The 13032-nt window shown below is 41.5% G+C and overlaps 1 protein-coding gene across 8 annotated transcripts in view; it reads left to right on the top strand.

The window, feature by feature from the left end:
- fam149b1 (family with sequence similarity 149 member B1) overlaps positions 1-13032 on the top strand; it is a 117147-nt gene that overhangs the window by 77081 nt on the left and 27034 nt on the right. The gene's annotated exons all lie outside the window — the stretch shown is intronic.

The following is a 13032-nucleotide window of genomic DNA, read 5'->3' on the forward strand; positions in this document are numbered from 1 at the left end:
AAAGTAGAAAATACCGCCCAGCAATTTCCAAAACCATTGGCCCAAATAGCTATTCCACATAAGGTCAGTCATTTTTTCAGTCAAATTAACTCAAGCTATTTGATATTTCAGTTTCTGCTGATTGTTTCTGTAATCATTCCTTTTGATAATTTCCCTATCAAACTGTTTCACTCAATGTTTTAGATTTCCTTTCTTGTCTTAATATTTTCTTTGTTTTAACTTTTGGATTATGCACACTTTCTATATAATCTTGGATATCTCATGGCTTTTTATCACCATTATTGTTCAGTAAGGAAGGATGTACTAACAATAGTGAATCACCAGAACGCTGGCAGAAATGGAGAGCTGTACTTATAAAGGGAGATTGGATAGGCTAGGTTTATTCTCACTGGAACATACAAGGCTGAGGGGTGACATTATAGACATTCATAAAACAATGAGGAACATGAGGAGAATGCCAATTTTCCTAGGGCATAGGAGTCTAGAATTAGAGGGCAAAGATTTAATATGAGAGGGGAGAAATTTGAAGGAGATCTGATGGGTAAGTTTTTCACAACAAACATAGTGGTTGTATGGAATGGGCTGCCAAAAGAAGTGGTAGAAGCAGGTATGATTACAAGGTACTTATAGGCAATTGTACATGTACATGGATAGAAAAAGTGTAGAGGGATGGGGATCAAATGTAACTAAATGGGCAAAATATTTAACATGAACAAGGTGGACTGAAACGTCTGTTTCTATGCTGTTGGATTCTATAATTTTATGGTGTGTATCAATGGATACTGATGAAACTATTGAGAACATACATAGCCAGAGTGTAGCTGAGTGTATGATGAAAAGAATTCCATTTAAAATGCAGCATAGTCACAAAAACAGTCCACTGTGTCCGTCCTGACCATCTATTACCTATGTACGCCAATTCCATTTTCAACTTGTCGTCTTCTATGCTTTTATGATTTAAGGTGATTTTATTCATTCAAGAGACGTTGGCTTCATAGCCTGAGCTAGCATTTAATTGCCATCCTAATTGCCCTTGAGAAAATGGTGGTGAGATGCCTCCTTGAAGAATGCAGTCCTTGGGATGGGGTTATATCCACAATACCGTCAGGAAGAGAGTTCCACAATCTATCATCCATTAATAATGAAATATTGGCGATATATACTCAGTATTATTTTATTAGGTACTTCCTGTATTATTCTGGTCATTCTCCTCTGTCCTCTCTCATTAACATTTTCGCCCACATAACTGCTGCTCACTGGATTTTTTTTTTTGTTTTTCACACCATCATCTGTAAACTCTAGAGAATGTTGTGTATGAAAATCCCAGGAGATCAGCACTTTCTAAAATACACAAACCAATCCAATGCAATATTAGTGAGGTCACCATTATGTTTGAAGTACTCCAAAAATAAAGGCAATGCATACAAGATGCTGGAGGAACTCACCAGGCCAGGCAGCATCTACGGAAAAAAGTACAGTCAACATTTCGGGCCAAGAACTCTTGGCAGGACTGGAGAAAAAAAAGCTAAGGAGTAAATTTCTCTTTTCCATAGATGCTGCCCAGCCTGTTGAGTTCCTCCAGTATTTTGTGTGTTAATTGGATTTCCAGCATCCGCAGATTTTTTCTTGTTTGTGATTTGATCCACAAATAAGGGTATGGTGAAAATTCAGTTGAGAGAGAGTATGACAAAGTGCATTAAACCATCTTTCATTAGCATCCCAAGTCACTCCATCTGCCCTTCTAATTGGATTGTTGACACTTAAATACTAATAGAATCCTCCCAAGACATCTCTTTCTGAAGAAGACCAATTAACTCCTAGCTAACATATCTTTTCCTCTGCTCCCTGGGTTATTTCTGTTATGCCAGCGGTTTGCTCCAAGGGTAACAGTAGGCTATGTTCTGGTTAGACCAGGGGTGGGCAAACTTTTTGACTTGTGGGCCACAAAGGGTTCTAAAATTTGACAGGGGGGCCGGACCAGGAGCAGATGGACGGAGTGTTTTGGTAATACACCTCATAAGAGAAAATAAAATATCATGGGATATGTAGAAAACATGTGCTTTAATTTCAATTGAAAATGAACAAATGCATTACAACAAAATATCTGTCTTTGATGTCCCATGGTATTTAGCTATTTATTGAAATGACTTTTAAAACACTGAAAATTAAATGAATAAAATACAGCTTTTTTTAATAGTAACAGTTATTATTTTAAAGCACTGAAAATTCTGTTATCCTTCAAGATATTATCATCATCACTCTCCTCCTGACTGTCCTTATTTCAAAAACGGTAGGAGATGCAGGTCTACTTGTCCTGCTCCTTCTTACTCAATTGTCCCCTGTGCCAAAACTCAACAACAACCAGCACAAGGACAGAACAGTGACAGCGCGCCAGTATGCGGAGTGCGTTATTTGATCTGGAGCGCATTTTTTATTTTGAGAACGTACGTGCACCTGCGCACTACTCATGTCCATCACTTAACAGAAATGACATGTAACATGTAAGGCTTATTGAAAAAAATATTTTCAAATGCATTTTTTACATAACACAACGAAGAAACTTATTTTTAATTTCAGTGGGAACAGTGTTGTTGGTCTCCCTTTTTAGCCAGTGCATCAAAGTCTGGATTTAGTTTTGTTGTGGCGATTCTCAGGATGGATCTGAGGTGTTGGTCAGTTAACTTGGATCTGTGGCTGGCTTTGTTGATGTTCATGACGCTGAACGCCTGTTCACACAAATAGGTCGAGCCGAACAATGCCAGCATCTTCTGTGCCGTCCTCCGGAGGTTTGGAAACACTTCTTTACCAAGTGAAGCATAAAAGTCATTCAGTTTAAGAGAGTTGAACTTCTCTTTTAAGACGGGGTCAGACTGAAGGTCGATCAGTTCCAGCTGTAGCTCCTCTGGTGCTGTTTCAGGATCTTGTGACAGGGGACAGGCCACCAACTGAAGTGACTTGTCAATTTTTTCAAAACCAGAAAAGCGACGGCAGAATTCTCTGTGCAGCGCATCCAGTGACTCGCTGTATTTTTTCACATTTGCGCCGGCCTCTTCCAGCGTGGCTAGTGTGGGAAAATGAGTGAATAACTTATTCAAAATTTGCCTGGAGAAAAAAGCCAGCTTGGATTTAAAGGCTTTCACGTTTGTGTACATGTCATGCACAAACTGATCCTTCCCCTATAGCTTCACATTCAGTTCATTCGTGTGTGAAAATATATCCACAGCAAACGCAAAGTCACAAAGCCAGCTCTTGTTGCTCAGCTCAGGAAATTCGCCGGCCTTCCTCAGTAACTCCAAAAATGCACCGATCTCCTCTTTGAGCTCCCATACTCGTTGAAACACTTTGCCCAAGCTTAACCAGCGGACACGGGAGTGATAAAGTAGGTTCTGGTGATCCGCATCAGTTTCCTCCAGGAACGTGATGAACTGACGGTGCTGAAGTCCCCTTGCACGTATAAAGTTGACAAGTTTTACGACAGGATTCACAACATGATTCAGCTGTAATACCGATTTACATAGAGATTCCTGGTGGATGATGCAGTGAAGGAAAATAACATCCTAGTCAGGATTTTCATCTTTCACTTTATTCTGTATTCTCCTCAGCAAGCCAACATTTTTCCCCATCAAGTTAGGAGATCCATCTGTGGTGACGTTGATAAGTTCACTCCAAGGGAGCTTCATATTTTCGATGACAGCAGACACCCGGTCATACAAGTCCTCTCCCCGTGTTTTTCCTTTCAGAGACTCCATTGTCATAAACTCCTCCGTTATTTCAAAAGTATTGTTAATTCCTCAGATAAAAATGAGGAGCTGAGCAGTGTCTTTTACATCGTTGCTTTCATCCAGTGCTAATGAATATAACGTGAACGACTCTGCCTTTTTATTTAAGTCGCTGGTTGTATCTTCATCTATCAGTTCCACACGGCGAGTCACTGTCCTGCGTGATAAACTGATTTTTTCAAATTTGTCTTTGCTCTCCAGACACAATACACCTGCTGTCTCCACCATACATTCTTTTAAAAACTCGCCTTCAGACAGAGGCTTGCTGGCCTTTGCTAATTTGAATGACAGCATAAAACTCGCCTTGGTACTTGACTCATGAATGGCAGTTTGACGGTGAAAAAAAATTTGTTGAGCCTGTAAATTAGCTGCCAACCTCTGAGCATTAGCTTCCCGTTCTTTCGTTGACTGGTTGCTAGCATAGTTGGCATGTTTTGTGGCAAAGTGATGGCTGATATTATATTCTTTAAAAACCGCCACAGTCTCTTGGCATATCAGGCATACAGCAGTTGATCGGTGTTCGGTAAAAAGATATTTAGTTGTCCACTCCTTATTAAACACCCGACATTCTCTATCCACTTTTCTTTTCTTAGCTCCACTCATCTTTACAGAAGGGGTGAGAGGTCAAAGAGTAAAGCGCAAATGTGGAGTAATACGCTGCACCTCAACAAAGGTCAATGTATATAGAGTGCGTCATCTATTGGGAAAACGCCAGAATTGCGGGGAAAAAAAGTTAACAAGGTTTATTAATATAATCTCATCAAGTTCTGCAGGCCGGATTAAAAAGCTTAACGGGCCGCATATGGCCCCCGGGCCGTAGTTTGCCCATGCCTGGGTTAGACCAACTGAGATATTTGCAGACACATGAAGACTTTGGATGTTCTTCAGCTGTGCCTCTATGTAACATGTGATACTACAGTATGGTCCTAATCCACGTTTACCAAAGGTGCAGAACTTTATATGGTGACTGCATTACCTTCCTTTTCTGTTCCCCGTGTCTGCTGTGTTGCCCAATGGAATGTACCATACAAAAACACTCAGCTTTCTTGATATTCTTCAGTAACTCTAGCTATCCCTCAAGCTCAAAATCTGAGCGAGCTCGACAAGCTGGAGATACTTCGTGTACACATGGTCATCCTGCCACATGAATTATCTTGGAGTTTCTATATAAGACCATAAGATATAGAAGCAGAATTAAGTTATTTGGCCCATCGGGCTTGCTCCACCATTTCACCAGTTTCCCTTTCAGCCCCAATTGCCTGCCTTTTTCCCGTATCCCTTCATGCCCTGACCAATCAAGAATCTATCAGCCTCTGCCTTAAATATACATAAAGACTATGCCTCCACAGCTGCCTGTGGTAAAGAGTTCCACAGATTCACCATTTTCTGACTAAAGAAATACTTCCTCACCTCCATTCTAAATGGACACCCCTCTATTCTGAGGCTGTATCCTCTGGTCTTAGACTCTCCAACCATAGGAAACATCCTCTCTACATCCACTCTGTCAAGACCTTTCACCATTTAATAGGATACAATGAGGTCACCCCTCATTCTTCTGAATGAGGCAGGAATTTGATACAGGGTTGCCAATTATAGTTTTCAGCCATGAGCAACTTGAACTGAAGAAAGCTTATTCCTAGAGTCACGGAGTTGACAGCATGGAAACAAGCCTTTTGACCCACTGAGTATATTTGGCCATCAAGCATCCATACTTGCACTGTCTTTACTCAACTGTCCCACATTCCAATTAACTCTTCCTGTATTCTACCACTCACCTATTACACTCTAGGGGCAATTTACAGAGGACAGTTAATCTAATCTGCATGTTTTTGGGATGTTGGGGAAACTAAATCACTTGGGAAAAAAACCAACAAGGTCACAACAAGAACATGCAAACTCCACACAGCACTAGAGGTTAGAATTAAACCAGGTCACTAAAGCTGTGGACAACATCTCTACTAACTGTGATATTATGCTGCCTCAACCAACATTTAAATGTGAGTTGGTAATTTGTTGAAACAATGTTTAATTAATGTATTTTGACTGCTACCATAATTTATCTTTTAATTCATCCGTTTCAATTAATTGCCCTGAGCATGAAGGAGAAATCACTTCAATTGAACGTGCCTGCACCTTATAACTTATCCTTGTGAAATTGGAGCTTTTAAATTTGATTATTCATAGAATAATGGAATTGTACAGTGCAGAAATGAGCCCTTTCTTCCCACCTTATCCATACTGACCATGATGTCTATTGATGCTAATGCTTTGCCTCCATTGGGTCCCTATCTATCCATACCTTTCCTATTATACACCTGTTCAAATGCCCCTTGAACATTGGAATTGTATCTGCCTCCATAAGCTAACAATTTGGAGCTCAGTGGGTTGAGCAGTATCTATGGAGCAAAGGAAATGTTGACCTTTCATACTGAAACCCTACTTCAGTAGTGAGAATAAAGAGGAATGTGGTCAGTGTAAAGAGGGGAAGGGAAATGGTGGGACTGGGGGGGGGTGAAAGATGAGAGGCAGGTATTTCCGGGGGAGGTGCGAGTGGAGTTGAAAGAATGTGGCAGGAGCCAAAGAGAGGAAAAAACATTGAGATAGATTTAGCAGTGAGATGGGTGGATGGGAGTGTGAAGATTTGAGATGGCTGCTGGAGGGAGAAAAGCTGGAATCTGAGATATAAAAATTTGAGAATGGGAACAATTAGGGGAGAGATGAATGGTAGATGGAACTAGAATCAAATGGGAAATATGGTGGGGGGAGAGGGAAGACTGTGAGTGAATTGTGCGTAGTGGTGGAGGGAACCAGGAGGGAGATGGGGATGAAGATGGAGAACAAAAATAAGAGGTTCATAGGGTGTCAGATGGGTTTGGGAAGGGGAAAAACAACCCATCAGAGTGGATGCTTACCTAAAACTGAAAACTCAAAGTTTGTGCCATTGGTTGTAGATCAGTCAGACAGTAAATGAGATGTTGTTCCTCCATTGTACATTGGGCTTCACTCTGGCAGTAAAGAAGGCCAAGAATGGGAATGGGAAGGGGAATTAAAATGACATACAACTGGGAACTCAGGATAGCCATTGCAAACGGAGTGTAGGTGCTCGGTGAAACAGTCACCCATTCTGTGTTTGGTCTCACATAGTGTCTTCTACCTCTGTGACTCCTCTGACAGCTCATTCCAGACAACCACCACCCTCTGCATAAAAAACCAACTGCTCAGATCTCCTTTAACTTACCCTCTTTACCTTTGGGAAGGGGTGCTTTGAGGCCCAAGTTCTGCTGGTAGGTTAAACTACAGGCTTTGGTGAACATTGGGCCCATATAGGACAGTGAACAACAACCAAAACTCTAGGATGGTGTGTTGGTTTTCTGGTGTCAGATCAAGTTTGTCCTCATATAACATGTCTCTAATTCAGGCAGCATCCTGATAAACCTCTTCTGCACCTTCTGTAAACTCTCCACATCCTTCCCACAATGGGGCAACTGGATTGAATGCAGTATCTTAGATGGGGTATAACCAGAGTTATATAAAACTGTAACATAACTTCCTGACTCTTGAATTGTTTTGTCATTAACAATGTACTATCCCTTTACATTTGATCTCCCAAAGTAAAATACTGCACTTTTCACCAGGGTTAAACTACATCTGCTACTTTTCCACCCATATCTGCAACTGATCTAGAAACATAGAAAACTTACAGCACAATACAGGCCCTTTGGCCCACAAAGCCGTGCCGACACATCCTTACCTTAGAAATTACCTAGCGTTACCCAGAGCCCTCTACTGTACTGAGCTCCATGTACCTGTCCCGGAGTCTCTGAAAAGACCCTATTGTATCTGCCTCCACCACCATCACCGGCAGCCCATTCCACGCCCTCACCACTCTCTGCATAAAAAAACTTACCCTTGACATCTCCTCTGTACCTACTTCCAAGCACCTTAAAACTGCCCTCTTACGCTAGCCATTTCAGCCCTGGGAAAAAGCCTCTGATTATCCACACGATCATTGCCTCTCACCATCTTATACATCTATTAGGTCACCTCCAAGGAAAAAAGGCGGAGTTCACTCAACCTATTCTCATAAGACATGCTCCCCAATCCAGGCAACATACTTGTAAATCTCCTCTGCACCCTTTCTATGGTTTCCACATCCTTCCTGCAGTGAGGTGACCAGAACTGAGCACAGTACTCCAAGTGGGGTCTGACCAGGGTCCTATATAGCTGCAACATTACCTCTTAGCTCTTAAACTCAATCCCACGATTCATGAAGGCCTTCTTAACCATGGAGTCAACCTGTGCAGCAGCTTTGAGTGTCCTATAGATTCAGACCGCAAGATCCCTCTGTTCCTCCACACTGCCAAGATCTATATCCCTTTGTATTCTTTGGCAATCTTCTACTGTATTCACAAAACCATCAATCTCCTTATTGACTGCAAACTTACTAACCCACACATCCATGTTTTCATCCAAGCATTCATATATATCACAAACAACAGAGGTTTTGTACAGGCCCCTGCCGAACATCATGAGTCACAGACCTCCAGTCAGAATTTATCTCTTTGAGCACTGCCTCCTGTCTTTCATGGATAAGCAAATTCCTAATCCAAATGGCCAATTCACTGTGGATCCCATGCACCTTAGGCTACGTCCACAGTACACCGGATATATCCGTAACAGAAGCTTTTCCTCTTCATTTTTACCCTCTGTCCACACTAAAACAGTGTTTTCGTCCCCCGAAATTGGAGATTTTCAGAAACGCTCTCCAGAGTGTGTAATTTTGAAAATGCCACTTGGGCAGAACAGTGTGGACAGGGTAACCGAAGAAATCTAAAAATGCTGTCATGATGTGCCGGAACAGATGGTGGCAGCAGCGTGAAATTTCATTGTTTTCATGAACGCAATAGAACAACGCTGCAGCGGAAACGGAAATAGTAAACTGCTTCCTCTTCGGTTGTTTTCTGTAGATGTGTCCTGCACATGCCCAGGAGGAGATTTGCCCAAATATCTGTTTTAATGTGGACAGAGATTTTTTAAAAATGCCTAGTGTGGATGCCTATCGTTTTTATGCGAAACCGGCATTTTCAAAATTATCCGGTCTAGTGTGGATGTAGCCTTAATCTTCTGGATGAACCTCCCATAGAGTCATAAAGCATGGAGACAAGCTCTTTAGCACAACTAGTCCATACCAACCAAGATTTGCATTTACATGAGAGAGAATGTCACAACTGGAATCCCAAAGGACGTCCTGAAAGGATTATCCATTGAGGCAATGTAGAGCTCAGATATATAAAAAGGTGCTAATGGAGTTATCCTTTAGGACTTTCAGTAGCCAATGGGAGAGTTTTGTTGTTCTACAGAGAGATTATGGAAAGATGTAAAAAAACCAAAGTTAGTTTTAGTAACTGACTTTAATTTTCCCAGTAGTGAGTGGGACTCCCTTAGTGTTTATATGGGACAGAATTTGTTAGGTGCGTCCAGGTAGGTTTCTTGAAACGGCATGTAGATAGTTCATCCAGAGAAGGGGCCATTCTAGGCCTTTTATTGGGAAATAAACTTGGCCATCTGTTTGTTATTTTCAGTGAGAGAGCATTTTGGGCATAGTCATCACAACTCATAGAGTCGTAGAGTAAATCAACTTGGAAACCTGCCCTTCAGCCCATCTCATCATTGCCAACCAATATGCAAATATTTTGCCAGTGGGGGGAGGGGTAATTGTTGCTTGCTGCTGCATATGTGTGGGAGGGAGGGGAGCTGGGGGGGTACTTTGGGGTTCTAACATTTAACTGTCATTCATTCTTTTGAGGGCACTCCTGTTTTCATGGATAGTTGTGAAGAAAAAGCATTTCAGGATGTATATTGTATACATCTGACATTGAATGTACCTTTGAAATGTTTGAAACATAGAAGCTAGTCCTATTTACTCATGTTTGGCCCATATCTCTCCAAACTGTTCCTATCCATGTGCTTCTCCAAGTACCTCAACTACTTTCTCTAGCAGCTTGTTAGCCTTTTCCATATATGAACCACCATGTGCATGAAGAACTTTTAAATCTTTCCTTCTTACTGCAAACCTATACCCTCTAGTTTTTGAATCCTTTTCCCTGGGAAAAAGACTCACTTTCAAGGACTCTACAATTCATACTCAATGTTTATTGCTTATTTATTACTATTATTTTGATTTTTTTAATTTGTACAGTTTGTTGTCTTTTTCACTTTGGTCATTTGTCCATCTGTGTTGGGTGAAGTTTTTTTTAAGATTCAAGATTGTTTAATGTTATTTGCAGCACCCTAGTGTAAAGGAGAACAAAATAATTGTTACTCTGGATCCGATGCAGCACAAAAATACATAAATAAGATAAGAACACAATAAGTTAAGGTGACTGACAGAAAATGATAAAGTAGTAGTGGTTGGAAAAATAGAGGAAACATAGAAACATAGAAAATAGGTGCAGGAGTAGGTCATTCGGCCCTTCGAGCCTGCACCACCATTCAGTATGATCATGGCTGATCATCCAACTCAGAACCCTGTACCTGCTTTCTCTCCATACCCCCGATCCCTTTAGCCACAAGGGCCATTTCTAACTTCCTCTTAAATATAGCCAATGAACTGGCCTCAACTGTTTCCTGTGGCAGAGAATTCCACAGATTCACCATTCTCTGTGTGAAGAAGTTTTTCCTCATCTCGGTCCTAAAAGGCTTCCCCTTTATCCTTAAACTGTGACCCCTCGTTCTGGACTTCCCCAACATCGGAAACAATCTTCCTGCATCTAGCCTGTCCAATCTCTTTTGAATTTTATACGTTTCAATAAGATCCCCCCTCAATCTTCTAAATTCCAGTGAGTATAAGCCTAGCCGATCCAGTCTTTCTTCATATTAAAGTCCTGCCATCCCAGGAATCAATCTGGTGAACCTTCTCTGTACTCCCTCTATGGCAAGAATGTCTTTCCTCTGATTAGGGGACCAAAACTGCACACAATATTCTAGGTGCGGTCTCACCAAGGCCTTGTACAACTGCAGTAGAACCTCCCTGCTCCTGTACTCAAATCCTTTTGCTATGAATGCCAACATACCATTTGCCTTTTTCACCACCTGCTGTACCTGCATGCCCACCTTCAATGACTGGTGTACAATGACACCCAGGTCTCATTCCACCTCCCCTTTTCCGAATCAGCAATCGTTCAGATAATAATCTGTTTTCCTGTTCTTGCAACCAAAGTGGATAACCTCACATTTATCCGCATTAAATTGCATCTGCCATGAATTTGCCCACTCACCTAACCTATCCAAGTCACCCTGCATCCTCTTAGCATCCTCCTCACAGCTAACACCGCCGCCAAGCTTTGTGTCATCCGCAAACTTGGAGATGCTGCAGTTAATTCCCTCATCTAAATTATTAATATATATTGTAAACAACTGGGGTCCCAGCACTGAGCCTTGCGGTACCCGACTAGTCACTGCCTGCCATTCTGAAAAGGTCCCGTTTACTCCCACTCTTTGCTTCCTGTCTGCCAACCAATTCTCTATCCATATCAATACCATACCCCCAATACTGTGTGCTTTAAGTTTACACACTAATCTCCTGTGTGGGACCTTGTCAAAAGCCTTTTGAAAATCTAAATATACCACATCCACTGGCTCTCCCCTATCCACTCTACTAGTTACATTTTCAAAAAATTCTGTAACATTCATCAGACATGATTTTCCTTTCACAAATCCATGCTGACTTTGTCCAATGATTGCACCTCTGTCCAAATGTGCTGTTATCACATCTTTGATAACTGACTCTAGCATTTTCCCCACCACCGATGTCAGACTAACCGGTCTATAATTCCCTGGTTTCTCACTCCCTCCTTTTTTAAAAAGTGGGGTTACATTAGCCACCCTCCAATCCTCAGAAGCTAATCCAGAATCTAAGGAGTTTTGAAAAATTATCACTAATGCATCCACTATTTCTTGGGCTACTTCCTTAAGCACTCTGGGATGCAGACTATCTGGCCCTGGGGATTTATCTGCCTTTAATCCCTTCAATTTACCTAACACCACTTCCCAACTAACATGTATTTCCCTCAGTTCCTCCATTTCACTAGACCCTCGGCCCCTTACTATTTCCGGAAGATTATTTATGTCCTCCTTAGTGAAGACAGAACCAAAGTAGTTATTCAGTTGGTCTGCCATGTCTTTGTTCCCTATGATCAATTCACCTGTTTCTGACTGTAAAGGACCTACATTTGTCTTGAACAATCTTTTTCTTTTCACGTATCTATAAAAGCTTTTACAGTCAGTTTTTATGTTCCCTGCCAGCTTTCTCTCATAATCATTTTTCCCTTTTCTAATTAAGCCCTTTGTCCTCCTCTGCTGGTCTCTGAATTTCTCCCAGTCCTCAGGTGTGCCGCTTTTTATTTGTTAATTTATATGTTTCTTCTTTGGACTTGATACTATCCCTAATTTCCCTTGTCAGCCACGGGTGCACTACCTTCCCTGGTTTATTCTTTTGCCAAACTGGGATGAACAATTGTTGTAGTTCATCCATGCGATCTTTAAATGTTTGCCATTGCATATCCACCGTCAACCCTTTAAGTATCATTTGCCAGTCTATCTTAGCTAATTCACGTCTCATACCTTCAAAGTTACCCTTCTTTAAGTTCAGAACCTTTGTTTCTGAATTAACTATGTCACTCTCCATCTTAATGAAGAATTCCACCATATTATGGTCACTCTTACCCAAGGGGCCTCGCACGACAAGATTGCTAACTAACCCTTCCTCATTGCTCAATACCCAATCTAGAATGGCCTGCTCTCTAGTTGGTTTCTCGACATGTTGGTTCAGAAAACCATCCTGCATACATTCCAAGAAATCCTCTTCCTCAGCACCCTTACCAATTTGGTTCACCCAATCTGTATGTAGATTGAAGTCACCCATTATAACTACTGTTCCTTTATTGCATGCATTTCTAATTTCCTGTTTAATGCCATCCCCAACCTCACTACTACTGTTAGGTGGCCTGTACACAACTCCCACCAGCATTTTCTGCCCCTTAGTGTTATGCAGCTCTACCCATATCGATTCCACATCCTCCAGGCTAATGTCCTTCCTTTCTATTACGTTAATCTCCTCTCTAACCAGTAATGCTACCCCACCTCCTTTTCTTTCCTGTCTATCCCTCCTGAATATTGAATATCCCTGGATGTTGAGCTCCCATCCTTGGTCACCCTGGAGCCATGTCTCTGTGATCCCAACTATATCATATTC

The sequence above is a fragment of the Hypanus sabinus genome, chromosome 21, assembly GCF_030144855.1.
Source record: "Hypanus sabinus isolate sHypSab1 chromosome 21, sHypSab1.hap1, whole genome shotgun sequence".
Lineage (NCBI taxonomy): Eukaryota > Metazoa > Chordata > Chondrichthyes > Myliobatiformes > Dasyatidae > Hypanus > Hypanus sabinus.